This window comes from Bos indicus x Bos taurus, chromosome 4 (genome assembly GCF_003369695.1).
Source record: "Bos indicus x Bos taurus breed Angus x Brahman F1 hybrid chromosome 4, Bos_hybrid_MaternalHap_v2.0, whole genome shotgun sequence".
Lineage (NCBI taxonomy): Eukaryota > Metazoa > Chordata > Mammalia > Artiodactyla > Bovidae > Bos > Bos indicus x Bos taurus.
Window position 1 is genome coordinate 7942817 of NC_040079.1, and position 13398 is coordinate 7956214.

At 42.2% G+C, this 13398-nt stretch overlaps 1 long non-coding RNA gene across 1 annotated transcript; it reads left to right on the plus strand.

Moving 5' to 3' along the window:
• Positions 1-1091: 1091 nt before the first annotated feature.
• Positions 1092-11394, plus strand: LOC113891054. Its single transcript, XR_003510656.1, has 2 exons — positions 1092-1214; positions 10822-11394. It is a non-coding gene; the product is annotated as an uncharacterized LOC113891054 (long non-coding RNA).
• The last annotated feature ends 2004 nt before the right edge of the window (positions 11395-13398 follow it).

Genomic DNA, 13398 nt, shown 5'->3' on the forward strand with positions numbered 1-13398 from the left:
GGAGAAACCGGCCCGAAACACCCCGGAGCAGAGGGTCTCACACGCTCGCCCTCCCCCGCTCCTGCGCGCACACACACCCTGAACCGACACGGATCACAACTACACCCCCTGGATCTACCTCCCCGGCCGGGAGGATAACCAAAAGCCATACCCCGACCGGCTGATAAAAGTCAGAGATGGGCGAGTGGCCCTGAAAGGCAGGCGCAGCAGACTCCAGAGAAACGTGCCGTCCGTTCTCGTCCATTCTCTGAACCCCAGGACACCTGCGGCCTCGTGGATCGGCACCTCAAAGTCCCAGCTCCTCGGAGCCTCTCTGTCTCTCTCTCTCTCTCAAATCGGTTCGGAGATCAAACCAAATTAGCTTACCTCTTCAAACTCTTTAACCCACTCTTTTTTGAACAGATATCGACAGACACTTTACCATTAATCTCTGTAAAGATAAATGAAGAATGAAATTGAAGGTCTTTCATATATGGATGGGATGAGGTACGACTATTGAATAGGACTGTTTTCACCAGCGCTGCGGAGTTGTTCGTCACATTCATCTGAAATTAACTCACAAGTGGGTACCTGAAATACAAATTTGGGCAGCGCAAATGGCCACCTGGCTTCCTATGGGGACACAGGTGAGCAAGCTTGGACTTGGAGGGACTTCTGCTCTAATCCCATGGTCCATGAACAATTCAACATGGAAGGATTTCAGGTTATCTGGGCCAAAGACTTGAAGAGTGTAACTTCCTGTTTTGCTCCAAAACTAAAACATTAAGTATCACCTTGGAGTGGAAATGTTAGGCTCAGAGCCTAGGGCTACTCCCACAGCCCTCACTGTTTCCTGAGGAATATGGGTGTCTCTTAGAAGAAGTATCTAAGACATATTTGTATATGCGGTTCCTCCTATTGAAATGTGGCCTTTTGTCAACAACTCTTTATCTTTGAAAGTATGGCATTTGTCTGTATCTGTCACCAGAGTATGTGATCTCTCAGCCTATTTAAGGATTTTTAAATTCGTGCTTTATATCCTCAATGGACATGAGTTGGAGCAGACTCCGGGAGATGGTGAAGGACAGAGAAGCCTGGCGTGCTGCAGTCCATGCGGCTGCAAAGAGCTGGACAGGACTGAGCGACTGAACAGCAACAAATATCCTATACTTTTAAATATTCAAAAGAAGCTTAGATGTATTTAACTTTCTCATGGGCACATAGGAGAATTGAAGGTAAAAATGGAAGGCTTGTTTATATATGTACACATATATGGGAGACTGCACATATATGGTTTCTCTGAGACCCTCACTTCTGTGTGCTTTCCTCAGAGGACAGGTTAGCTCATCTCCCGTTTCTCTAACCTCTCCTCTCCCATCTCATCATCCAATATGGTCGTCCTGTCTGTGACTCCCCACAGCTAACACGTGAGATGAGTGGGTCAACTTTCCCTTTGCTGTTTGTTTCTTCCAATGTCTGTTTTTCCTTAATGGGAGATTTAGTTCATCTCTACCTTCCTCTCCACTTCTCATTGCCTCAGTTCCTGGTTCTTAATTTCTTCCAGCCTTTATTCTTCACTCATCTGCACTATTATTCTTAGCTCTAAGGCTACACCATTGACTTTTATGTCCACTTCATAACCAGGTTGCATCTGTACCACTTCTGCTCTGCACAGGTAACCTTGCCTCCTACCTAACCATTTATTCTCTTTCCACTCCATCACTTCTCCGTCTTCTCCCCGATCTCAGCAAAACTGATGTTGTCCTCCTGTCAGATGACCCAGCATTTGGAGGGGCAATTAACTTATAGATGTTAGAATCAAAATCCAAAATAGTCTGACTAGAATATTAGGTCAAAACCTAGGATAAAATATAACTTTGCAAACCTAAAACAATATGATGAAGTTCAAAAAGCCCACGTTTTAAATTTAAGCAGACCTCGGTTTATATTCAAACTCAAACCACCATCTTTTGTCTTGGTTAAGCCAACTTCTATGGGGATTAAAATACTTACCTCATTAGGTTGTTGTGAAGAGTAACTCCTTCATAATCACAGCATACTTCCTGAAACAGTGTTAGTCCCTTTCTTTCCTTGTCTTCTGTACAGTTGAGATTTACTGACTGCCCTATTTGGTTGTTGGTAATGCTGACATTTTCTAAGTCATCAGTTCAGTTGCTCAGTTGTGTCCAACTCTGCAACCCCATGGTTTCAAAGTCATACAAGCCCGAAAACGGTATACTGACCTGTGAACCTTGCATCCCAGAGCTAGTCACCATCCTAAAGAAATCTTTTGTCTATTTGGCTCAGTCTGGGGACATACAGTATCATCATCACACTCACTTTTCAAAGAAAAACTTAAGACTCCAATAGTAGGCAGTTTGCCCCGAATCACAGCTTAATCGGTAGCATAACCTGACACAGTGACTCTCAAGTGCGAGTAGATCCATTCCTTTACTACGATGTTTCCCCACACCTGTATCGTTCGTTTAACCTTCTGAATGGTTTTCCTGGTTCTCATTTCTGCTCTGTCCTTCCAGCCTGCACAGTGACTGAGCCCCACTGGTTCATTCCAAACTGATTCCTTCATCATTGAATCTTTATCTTTTCAAACTTTTCAGTGGCTCCCCACTGTTTATAGGGTTCAGTCCAAACTCTGACCTCGTGCCTAAAGTTGACCATAATCTTGTCCTAACTTACTTTTCCAAATTTTTTCTAGCCATTTCCCAAAAGGAACTCTCAACTTCATCCCATCCTATTAAACCTACTGTTGGCCCACAAATACCTGCCTTGAATCACCATTTGTGAATGTTTCCTTCCCTTTGTTCCTGAAACAAACAGAAATGGTCCCTCCTCCTTTCCTTCATCTGCAAATCACCCTCCCTTTTTCATGTCCAGCTCACGTCCGCTTTGGAAGCCTACTTTGCACCTTCTGCACAGGGTTTTGTGATCTCTCCAATTGCCGACCTCTTTACGTATGCAGTTAAAGGAGGTAGTCCTTGGTCAGGCGTTATTCCCACCAGGCCCCTCAGTATTGTGCCTGAACAACAGGGGATAGTGGTCCAAAATAGCTGTTTACTAGTCAAATCTGAAAGGGTACCATGTCACCTGATGACCCTTATAAGCTGTTGTTTCTAAGACGTGAGTAAGCAACTAGCCATCCAGAGCAAATTAAATTCATTAAATAAGAGAGTTCCCAAACCTGTCTTCGCCTCAGAATCACCTGGGGATTTGAACACTGATTCCAGGGCCCATTCCAGACCTACTGAGTCAAAACTGGGCGGGAAGGGGGAAGGGATGAAATCTGAAACTCAGAGTTTATTTATATCATGGCTTTACTACTTATTATCTGAGGAACTCTGAGCAAGTTGCTTAACCTCTGTGTGCCGTCCCCTATGAACTGGGGATAATAATAGTATCTCATATGAGTTGTTATGAACATAACAACTTAAACATGAACTTTCCTGCTGGTGGCTCAGCGGTAAAGAATCCGCTTGCAATGCAGGAGATAAGGTTCGATCCCTGGGTCGGGAAGATCCCCTGGAGAAAGAAGTGGCAACCCACTCCAGTGTTCTTGCCTGGGAAATCCCATGGACAGAGGAGCCTGGTGGGTACAGTCCATGGGGTCGCAAGAGTCAGACACGACTTAGGACTAAAGCACCACCACCAATGATGATGCTGCTGATCTAATTATCCAGGGCCAATCTGGTGACCTGAATTTGGAAACCACTGATTTAATGGACTACTCCTTCCTGTGTTAAAGTTTCAAATGTTATGATCTTAAAACTTACAGTATTAGCATTGTTGACATATTACATAAGTCTTACTTGTTTTGAAATCATGTACTTCAAAGAAGAGCTAAGTAAGCAGATTTTTCAATTAAATTTGCCTATTTAATCCAAATCATAAAATACTTTATGCATGCTTAAAAAAAAAAAAAAAACTAGTTTCTCTTAGGAAAATAACCCATAGCTAAATAGAGTAATCCAACCAGCTTAACATTCAAAGGAAGCAATCAGGAAAGATACGAAATAATACATGATTTCTTCTATTTTTTTCTTCTATTTATGATAATGAGTCAAATTCTTTTTGAAGAAGTAGGTTTTTAATCTTCAGCTTCAATTCATTAGAAAAAATTCATAGCTCATGTTAGTCCACCAAATTCCAAACAATATTTTAATGATATTAAATGTAACTAGCCATAAAAATAGGAAGCAAAAATTTACTTAACCAAAGTCACAAAGTTAAATATGTCTGAATGGGGAATACAGAATGGGTAGCCCCACCTTCTCAACTCTTGACTGATAAATGGCCTATACAAACAAATACACAAAGGCCTTATTTTTATTGTCTGGAATTCCACCAAAAATTCCTAGTATCCTCTCTTAAAGACTCACAGAGCTCTGGGATGGTAGCAGGGCTTAAAAGTGATTCACACTTCAACACTAACTAGTTCAATCAGATGGCCTTTCTAACCTGCGTAGGGTAACAGCTACAGAAAGGAAGATTTGGGACATGTTAAGTTTTGGGGAAAGACGGTGCTTCAGGGCAGGCTGAAGGCCTTGGGGTCAGAGGTTCTGGTGAGAAGAGCCATAAGCAGAAGAAGGGACTGAGGAAAGGAGACGGAGGGACATATAAAGTCTAATCTGTTCAAGTCCAGATTTTGCACGTTGAGAAGACCTAAGCCTCTTGTTTTGAGGACCCATAAGACAGAAAAAACTGTTGTAAGACAGTCATGAACCAAATAGGCTTTTGAGTTTTGGGGACCTGAACACCATGGTAATATTCGATCAGGTTGGGCCATATGGAATTGCAACTCATTTTCTAATGATTCGACCTTGTGTCTATGAGGAAATTATTGGGTTCCAGAATATTGCCCTAAAATCTCTTCTTCCAAGAAACTTTGTCTGATCTTATACACGCCAACTGAGCCCCACACCCACCTGGGGATCAGGTGCCTGCTTTTTGTGATTTTTTTATACCATGTATTAATACTTACTTACTGAAGAGTTTGTCTAATTGCATTGTAATTTTCCTTTCTCTATTTCCCACTCTCATAGGTTATAAGCTTCTTGAATACAGAGAAGGTGTTTTTTTATTACTATATGTACAGTATTTATCGTAGTTCCTGGTACATAGTCTATTGAAAAAATAGTTAAAACCCAACTCATGGATTAGTGGGGATTGTTTACACTATGAAACCCAGTGATGCCACTTTCCTGCTCAAAAGTCTTTAATAATTCCCTATATCCTACAAAAAGAATGACAAACACATCATTCCTAGCATTAAAACACCCTCCATACCTCAGCTTCAATGGACATATTTCTACTCATCTCTCAGGTTCTTACACATACCAAGCCAGATCCAAACTGGACTCCTGAACAGCCTCTGTGTTTCCTCTCTTAACCACACTTTCTTTATCAGTTATTCTTCCCCAATCACTGCTCACTTCAAGGTAGCACAGCGGTAAAGAATCCACCTGCCAGGCAGGAGACACAAGAGACGCAGGTTTGATCCTTGGTTCAGGAAGATCCCCTGGAGGAGGAAATAAATGGTAACCCACTGCAGTATTCTTGCCTGGAAAATCCCATGGACAGAGGAACCTGGCGGGCTACAGTCCATGGGGTCACAAAGAGCTGGACATGACTGAGCTCTGCACAGACAAGAGAATCACTGCTCACCCCAGTACAGTTCATTCTTCTGGGTCTACCTTAAATGGAATTTCCTCAGTGAAACCTTTCTTTTCCTCTGCCTAATATAAATTTCAACTCCATCACCCGTCCTCCCCACCCCACCCCCCCCACCCCCCCCCCCGCCCCGCACACACTGACTGGGTGAGCTTCTAGAAGACATTCTTACACAAGTTTGTGAAACAGGACTGTATTCGTCAAGGTTCCCCAGAGAAACAGAAGCAATAGGAGATACACCAAAGATACAGATATATAGAAGTGGAACCAACAGGAGATACATATATATAAAATTCAAGGCCTCAGGTATATTTATTCTGCCTTCTTTTTCACCTCCATGTCCACTAGTTCATTAAATCCTATCCACTTAAGACCTGTATTAGCTTTCATTTGTGCTGCTGCAGTGGCCTTCTGCTGGTCTTCCTACCTCCTGTCTCCTAACTCATCCTCCACGTAAGCCATGGAGTTGTGTTCCCCACCACCACCCCAGAATACGATAGTGACTGCCTCAAGAAGCAGAAGAGCATGGGCTCTGGAGTTAGATGATCTGAGTCGACCCCACCACTTAACGGCTGTTGGACCCTGCAAAAGTTATTTCACCGGCCTCTGCCTCAACTTCTTCACCTGTAAAATGGGGACAGTGCACACTGTATAGGCTGGTTTTTAAAGGTGGGCTGTAGCATTTCATGGTGTTGGATGCCTGACACACAGAAAGCATTTGGCATATTATTGTCATTATCCAACAAAAAACTCTCAGCGGTTTCACATCCCTTAGGAAGACATTCGATGATAATGTTCACAGCGTGACCCCTGCCTCCCTTCCCAATATCCCTTCCAGCCACGTCTCTTCCTGGACCTTGGGTTGCAGCCACAGTGACAACCAGGGGGGTCCCCCCCAGGAAGTGTGGGGACTCCTGGTAGAGACCTCTGTTGAGAATGTCCTCCTTCCTTTTTCTTTTTCCCTGGGTCATTCTCTGGACCCCTAATCCCATGTCATCTTTTCTATGAAGTTTCCTTCGCCTCTTCTTACTCTTACTGTATCCTGATATTTTTGCATAAATGCTGGCCAGAAGTCCTCTGAGAAATTCCCTTTCGCCTTGAACTTTCTTTTTCGATTGCCAAAAATGGGGTTTCCAATTTAGAGCCTCTATTCGTGTATGTCGCAAAGAGTCAGACACGACTGAGCGACTTCACTTCACTTCACTTCATTCTTGTATGTAATGTAATACATGTAAAGTATATCTTGGATTATTCCAAGTTTTTATTGGCATAAATTGGAGAGGACGTTCTCACTGTGAATGATGAAGTGTGTTTTCCAGGTCATACCACATTTGTGCCAAGAAAAACTTTATAGCCCGTCAACACTATTTGTTTATGATACATTTTTAAAGATGAGCAATACTATTTTGAGAATGTGTACAGAGAATTGAAGAAATTCCAATGACCTTAGAGCTAGGTTTTCTTGGTCTGAAAGGTCATTTGCTTTATGACTCAACATTCACTTTGGGGATAAAAAAGAAATGAACATTAAAGGAGACTGCAGGCTGGAGTTCTCAATGAACAGATAATAATCAAAAAAGATACTATACTACCATTTTGTGACAAATTATTTTACTTCCCACTCCATTAATTTTTTTCCTGTGGAAGAGAAGTGAAGTAAGCTCTCAAATTTGCAGAATTTCTCTGTTTGAAAAAAAATGTATTTAATTTTTTAATTTAACTTTTTTTAAAAATGTATGTAATTAAATAAAAAATTTAATTCAGACGTGGAATCTGGATAAGGAGCTCCTGGCTAGCTTTGAGAGCAGAATAAATTCAGGAACGAAACGCTTTTTTGTACAATGAGAGTTACATTTTATTTTTGCTGATAATGTCCCAGAAACTGAAGTCAGTGTCATCAGCCACTGTTCCACCCCAGCAGCGACAAGGCCATTGGCAGGCATTTGGCTTTTCTATCAGCACCATCCACGTTCAAGCCTGCTGCTGTGAGCTTAAGCAGTTCAGAGTACCAAGATGAGAAAAAGAATTACAGCCCCTCCCGCCCTCCTGGCTGCCCCAGAACTTGGTAGGCGAGTAAGAGACAGAAGACAGATGGGAAACCAGCTACTAAATATCCCAAGGAAGCTTTCAGACCTTCCTCCTGTGTGGGAAGCTAGTCTCTCTTTCTCATTCTTTTGTCAATGGTATTTTCTTTCTCCCTTCCAGCCACCCTGACCTTTTACTTAAAGATTGGAACTAGGCAAATATCCAGCAATCCGGTTCCCTTATCGTTGTTAAGGTTGCTGACTTACTCGCCTTTAAATTAGACCACATTAAAAAAAAAAAAAATTAGACCACATTACCTGGACCATGCAAACTGATTTATATTCTGAACATGCCAGCAAGGCCACGTGGAAGAAATGGGCACTGGAGTAAAATTTACTTTGAACCACAGACGCTTAAGTCTTCCTGATAGAATTAGGCGAGGAGATGTAAAGAGCAGGTATAAACACACTCGAATGGTCAAAAATATTGTGATTTTTGAAACCCTGGGGTATCGAGAGTTGGGGAAAATAAAGCATTGACTGTGATTGTGTTTCTGGAGTGAGCACTTCATAAGCCATTTGCTAATTGACCTACTTTCCCCTCCTGCAGCTACAATGCCACAGCTCAGACTTGGGCCACAGGGTGGCTCTTATCTTGCACTGAGTGGGGTCAACCCCACTAGCTGCTGCAAGGAGCCTCTCCAGCTCCACCTTTGGTCTGAGAACGACTATGGGAAGAAGCAAGGAAGAGACACCCGTGGGGAAAAGGCAGACTCAGGTACCCAGGCCTGGGCCTGACAGCAGACAGAAGAGGGGGCGCGCACAGAAGGGGTCACGTGTAACTCCCTCTCGCTCCTCTGCAGCAGGAGCAGACAGGCGTCTTGCGTGATGGCCCATGGCCAAACAATCCCATCTTTCTGGATGTCCAGAGCTCACACCTGTGAGCGTTCTCTGCACCTCTTCCCAGAACCAGCATTTTCTAGCTGTGAGCTATTTGGGAACGGCGCTCTGTCCCCACTACACTGGTTTCCATAATTTGTCCCCAGTCTCCCTTTCCAGGCTCACTCCCCACTTTGCACTGGGCCACTCACAGTGTCAACATTCTTTGCACTTTCCTTCCTCCTGGTAGTGGTTGGTGATGGTTTAGTCACTAAGTTGTGTCTGACTCTTGCGACCCCATTGTAGTCCACCAGGCTTCTCTGTCCATGGAATTTACCAGGCAAGAATACTGGACTGGATTGCCATTTCTTCTCCAGTGGATCTTCCCAACCCAGGGATCGAGCCCAGGTCTCCTGCACTGCAGGCAGATTCTTTATCATCTGAGCCACCAGGGAAGCCCATCCTTTCCTGTACTACAATGTTTTCCCACACCTGTATCATTCCTTTCACCTTCTCTGTCCATGGGGTTCTCCAGGCAAAAATATTGGAGTGGGTTTCCATTTCGTTTTCCAAAGGATCTTCCCGACCCAGGGATCAAACCCCGGTCTCCTGCATTGTAGGCACATTGTTTACTGACTGAACCACCAGGGAAACCCTTCCTTCCTTCTGGCTTTTGCTGATTCTATCATAGACGCTCTTCTCACTCTTGGGTCCATCTGTCACAATCCTACTGACTTGTCTTTTGATTCCTAGCTTGGTTCTCACTTCATCACGCTTTCCAGGTTTCCTTGGCTGAAATTAATCTCGTTGTCCTTTGTCTTCTCATAGTACTTTGTTCGGACCCCTAAGGTAAAGCACAGATTCTTATGGTCTGTATCACTGCTGCATTCAATTCTAGGCTTCTTGTCTTTTCATCCTCTCGTCTTTCACAAAGCAAATGGTTTTCATGTTGATGATATCCAGTTTATCCGATTTCCTCTTGTGCATGGTGCTTTTGATGTCAAGTCAAGGAACCCTTCAGTCCTAGATTCTGAAGATTTTCTCCTATGGTAAAATAAAGATTCTTGATGGTATTTTAGAGACGGGGAAAATGATGTTAAATATAATGGAAATATTGTAGAACAAAAATGATTATGTTCACATTAATTAGGATTTCTTGCTGTTTAGAGAAAAGAAATGGTTGAGGCTATATGCATGTGAAAAAACAGGGATAAAACTAAATGCATTTTTTTAGCCAAAACATTTGAGTATGGAATAGTTACTGCAGGAAAAGCATGACATCAAGTCAGAACTCAATGAATACTTTTTAGTAATAGAAACTGGGGACTGAAATAGATGTCAAAAAAAAATGCAAAAAAATTGTTCTAAAGAAGGATTTCTCAAGAATTTCTTTCACCTGGGTTTAAAGTTCTCAAAACTTTTACCTTATATATATATACACACACACTTAATACACAGGGAGTTCAATATGCTAACGAATAATGTTAAAACATTTCCAATTGCAACTATAATGGATAATCAGTATGTTAGGGTGCTGCTCATTACATAAAGTATATTAAGATTATTTTCAATAAGCTTATCTGAAAGTAGCACTTTGTTGAGAGATGAATTTTCTGAGTATATCAGTTTTTTATCCTGATAGTCTCAAAAAAATAATAAGATGCAAAAAGTTTTGCTTCTTTGTCTAATTTTAAAGTCAGCAATGATATGGGTTCTACCAAAATCAGCGGTCATTCTTTAAAACATGTTATTCACATAGGTAAAACTGTACAGTATTTTATGTGCTATATCTCATTTCTCTCCACTCAAAGAGATGGCAACCTCTGAACTGTAGTCATCTCTGAAGGTAATATTCCATGTGGTAGCTTTAATATATGTCCATAAAGGTTTTGTGCTCATCCCATTAAGTGAAAGTGAAAGTCGCTCAGTCGTGTCCGACTCTCTGTGACCCCATGGACTATACAGTCCATGGAATTCTCTAGGCCAGAATACTGGAGTGGGTACCCTTTCCTTTCTCCAGGGAATCTTCCCAACCCAGGGATCGAACCCAGGTCTCCCGCATTGCAGGCAGATCCATTACCAGCTGAGCCACAAGGGAAGCCCCTCCCATTAAGGAGTGGGGTCAAATTCCTCTCCCCGGAATGTGTGCTGAACTCGGTGACTCACTTCTAATAAACAGATTAACTGGAAAGTGATGATACGAGACCTAGTTGTGAAAGATGCTATGTTCTTCCTTGTTCCCTCTCGTGGACAGCTTACTCGGCGGAGAGGCAGCTGCCACGTTGCAAGAAAATCCCCTTGAGTGAGAAACTGAGGCCTCCTGCCAACAGCCATGTGAGTTCACCATCCCTGAGGGCATCCTCCAACCCCAATCAAGCCTTCAGATGACTGCAGCCTCAGCTGACCTCCTGATTGGAACCACACAACAGACCCTGAACCACAGCCACTCAGCTAAGCCACTCTTAAATTCCTGCCCCGCAGAAAATCTGACATATTTTTTTTTTATTACGGTGTAAGATTAGGGTCAAAGTTTCTTTTTATTCCACAAGTATGTCCAACTTTGTGAGCACCATTCATTGAACAATTATCCTATCTCCACTGAATTGCCTTGGGGCCTTTGTTAAAGATCAGTTGGTCAGTGGGATTTACCCCAGGAATGCCGGAATATGTCAACATAAGAACATCAATCAGCGTAGTACACCACAGTGATAGAATGAAGGAAAAAAAAAAACCCATCATCTCCTGTACATCACACCATACACACAAGATGAGGAAAAGCATTTGACAAATTCCAGTACATTTTATGACTAAAAAAAAAAAAAAAAACTCATAAACGAGAAATAAACAGGATAAAGGCCATATATTAAAAGCCCACAGCTAACATACCTACTGGGGTTTCCCTGGTGGCTCAGTGGTAAAGAATCCGCCTGCTAATGCAGGAGCCGCAGGAGACCTAGATTGGGAAGATCCCCTGAAGAAGGAAATGGCAACCCACTCCAGTATTCTTGCCTGGGAAATCCTAAGGATAGAGGAGCCTGGGGGGCTACAGTCCATGGGGTCGCAAAGAGTGGGACATGATTTAGCAACTAAACAACAACATAGTCAATGGAGAAAGACTGAAAGCTTTTCTCCCCAAATCAGGAACAAGACAAGGATGCCCACTCTCACCACTTCCATTCAACACAGTACTGGAAATTTTAGCCAAGAGAAGTCAGACAATAAGAGAAATAAATACCTCCAAACTGGAAATAAAGAAGTAAAGCTATCTCCCTTCAAGGATGGCATGATGTTATATGTAGAAACCCTAAGGAATCCACAAAAAAAGCTTTAGAGCTAATAAATGAATTTGACAAATTTTAAGGATATAAAATCAACGTGCAAAAATCAGTTGGACTTCAACATACTAGCAGTGAACAATCCGGAAAAGGAAATTCAGAAAACATGTCAATTCATAAATCCATGTTTATCCTATCCTTCTGCCAATATAACACTGAATTAATTGATATACCTTTATGGAAAGATTTGCAATCAGGTAGTGTAAGTCCTTCAACTTTGTTCTTTCTGAAAATCATTCTGGTGATCTGAGACCTTTTATGTTTCCTTATAGATTTTAGAATCAGTTTGTCAATTTCTATAAGAAAGCCTGCTGGGATTTTGACTGGGATATCTTCTCTATCTCTTGAACTTGTTTCTCTCCATCTCTACTCCAATTACCCTCCTAACACACGACAAGGTGAACAAGAGTCTGTTAACTGGTATGCATGCATGATCAGTCACTTTAGTCGTGTCTGATTCTTTGTGACGCCTTGGATTGTAGCCTTCCAGGCACCTCTGTCCAAGGGATTTCCCAGGCAAGAATACTGGAATGGTTTGCCATTTCGTCTTCCGGAGTATCAACCTAACCCAGAGATCAAACCTGTGTCTCCTGCATTGGCGGGCAGATTGTTTACCACTGATCCACCTGAGAAACCCTCTATTAACTGGGAGGAGGGATAAATTAGGGGTTTGGGATTAATATATACTAATCAATATACATTCATTAATATACTAATATATAAAATAGATAATAAGGACTTACTGTATAGCATAGGGAACTATCCTTAATATTTTATAATAACCTGTAAGGGAAAAGAATCTGAAATATATAATACATATAGCTGAATCATTTTGCTGTATACCTGAAACTTACATAACGTTGTAAGTCAACTCTACTTCAATTAAAAAAAAAAAAGACTCTACTAACTGCTCCCTCTGTTTTCACTTTGCCACTTCCTCATTCTGTTATTCACATTGCAACTGAACTGGTGTTTTCGAAACATGTATCTGATCATGCCACCATCTTCAAAGATATCCCATTATTCTCGGAATAAACACTAACCTCTTACATGGCCTATAAGCAGGGGTTGTATTCAAAATAGTCTAAATAGGGACTTCCCTGGCGGTCCAGTGGCTAAAACTCCGCACTCCCAATGCAGGTGGCCTTGGTTTAATCCCTGGTCAGGGAACTGGATCCCACACAGCACAGCTAAGAGTTCGCAAAGAGCAATGAAAGGTTCTGCATCTGCAATCGAAGATCAAAGCTCCTGCATGCTACAACTAAAAGACAAAAAACAAAAAACAAAAATCTAAGTATTTAGCAACCAACACTGTGCGGGTACTGACCGTCAGAACAGACGCCAGCATCTTGGAGTGGTACTTTCAAAATCTACCCTCCTTGTCCTCTTCTGCCAGATATCACTGTCTTGGCTGCTAGCTTATAGGGAAGCCCAGAAGAGGGACTAGGCAGCTGGACTGGGGATGAGAGGGTGAGGGGACGAGGGGAGTTTAGTAC